We start from the raw sequence: 2,489 nt of genomic DNA, 5'->3' as shown, positions 1-2,489 counted from the left end.
TCTTAGAGGGACAAGTGGCGCTTAGCCACGCGAGATCGAGCAATAACAGGTCTGTGATGCCCTTAGATGTCCGGGGCAGCACGCGCGCTACACTGAACGGCTCAGCGTGTGTCTACCCTGCGCCGGCAGGCGCGGGTAACCCGCTGAACCCCGTTCGTGATAGGGATCGGGGATTGCAATTGTTCCCCATCAACGAGGAATTCCCAGTAAGTGCGGGTCATTAGCTCGCGTTGATTAAGTCCCTGCCCTTTGTACACACCGCCCGTCGCTACTACCGATTGAATGGTTTAGTGAGGTCCTCGGATCGGCCCCGCGGGGGGGCTCCTCGGAGCTCCTCTGAGGTGTTGCCCGAGAAGACGACCGAACTGTACTACATTAATTTTTTAAATTTACCACTACCGGAAGCATGCTGTTTCAATAGGGGCGATATTTAAAAGTACATTGCGCCGGCTACGTTTGGCGCAAAGCCTTTAAAATTTCACAGTTTGCTCTCCATGTGGAGTACTTTCAGCATACCAAAGGATTTTGATCTCAGACTTACCATCTTTGAGAAATTAGCTATAATAACAACCTTATTAAAATGGCACATAAAAAAATATACCAGCTACCCAGTCAGCTTACGGCCAAACCGTTTAACGAATCCTCTCTATTTTTCATACGCCGACAGGGGAAGTGTAGGACTACAACATACTGTAAGCTCGTTCATCAGGCATAAACGGTTCCACAGCAAAACGGCTCCAATTTAGGGTTTTATTCAAAAAATGGCTAAATTGCGCATCTTTCAGGGGGCGTATCTGGACTTCCGTTAAGAATATTTGGACATAACATAATGCGAATCGATCGGCTAGAGGAGCTGGTCAAAATGAGATCAAGTTTGCCTTGATCAGACCTATGGTTTGGTTTTTGTAAAATTTAAACCTTAAAAAACGTATTTGCCAAGCAAAGCGTACGCCAATGTATGCGTGCTATGGGGTTGAAACTGCACCAGTTTGCCCTCCAGGTGGTTGGTTTTGAAGATCGCAACTCAAAATGAGCAAGAGTCACTCCCCCGGGGAGCTGATTTTTTTTACCTTACCACTACCGGAAGCATGCTGTTTCAATAGGGGTGATATTTAAAAGTACATTGCGCCGGCTACGTTTGGCGCAAAGCCTTTAAAATTTCACAGTTTGCTCTACATGTGGAGTACTTTCAGCATACCAAAGGATTTTGATCTCAGACTTACCGTCTTTGAGAAATTAGCTATAAAAACAACCTTATTAAAATGGGGCCTACAAAAATATACCAGCTACCCAGTCAGCTTACGGCCACACCGTTTAACGAATCCTCTCTATTTTTCACACACAGACAGGGGAAGTGTAGCACTACAACATACTGTAAGCTTGTTAATCAGGCATAAACGGTTCCGCAGCAAAACAGCTCCAATTTAGTGTTTTATTCAAAAAATGGCTAAATTTCGCATCTTTCAGGGGGTGTATCTGGACTTCCGTTAGGTATTTCGGGACGAGTGAGCATGCGAATCGATCGGCTTGATGAGCCGGATAAAAGGAATGCAGAATCAAGTCGATCGGACCTATGGTTGGGGGTTTGGAAAAGTAAAAACCGCAAAAACGTTTTTGCGGTTTGACCTAGACGCCAAAATATGCGTGATACAAATGGCGCTGTACCATTTTTTTGTCTAGGCCGTTGGTTTTGAGGATCCTGAGTCAAAAATGCCCAGAGTTGCTTTTTCCCTGGTTCCGTTTTTTGTGATTACACCACCAGCGGCGTACGTGAATGTAAGTTACCAAACAATGGCGCTCCATACAAAAATTTATGCGCCATATGATGTAAAATGGTCCGTTACATGCTCCCGCGCGCTTAGAAATTTTTGGAATTTTTTGGAATTGGAATTCAGACAAGCTGTTGAATTCTTCAACAAAGCAAACACCATTTTTTGCAAACTTAGGATAGCATCCAAGCATTCTCCCCAAAAATTTCGGTTGCTCCATTAATCCCAGCAGTTACAGAAAGAATTACATCATTGCAACAAAATCTAAGGATGTTAAAGGACACATTGGGAGCTGCTCAGGAGCGATATAAGAAAGCGGCAGATAAATATCGGACACCGGCTCCTGAATTCAAAGTAGGGGATCGAGTGTGGCTTTCAACTCGGAATATTAAGCTGAAGGTTCCTGCACCCAAACTCGGACAGAAATTTATTGGACCCTATAAAATTTCTAGAATAATTAGTCCTCTTGCAGTACGTCTACAACTTCCAGAGACAATGAAAATTCATCCTGGTTTTCATGTGTCTCTACTAAAAAAGGTTACAGTCAATCCATTTCCTGGAAGATCTTCTCCACCTCCAGATGCAGTTGAAGTTGATGGACAGGAAGAATTTGTTGTGGAAAAGATTCTGGACTCCCGTAAATGCAGAAAACAACTACAATATCTTATCAAATGGCAAGGCTATGGGATAGAAGAAAACTCATGGGAACCAGTATTTAAC

Source organism: Engystomops pustulosus, chromosome 9, assembly GCF_040894005.1.
Source record: "Engystomops pustulosus chromosome 9, aEngPut4.maternal, whole genome shotgun sequence".
NCBI classification, from domain to species: Eukaryota; Metazoa; Chordata; class Amphibia; order Anura; family Leptodactylidae; genus Engystomops; species Engystomops pustulosus.
Note: the sequence above shows the minus strand (reverse complement) of the source record.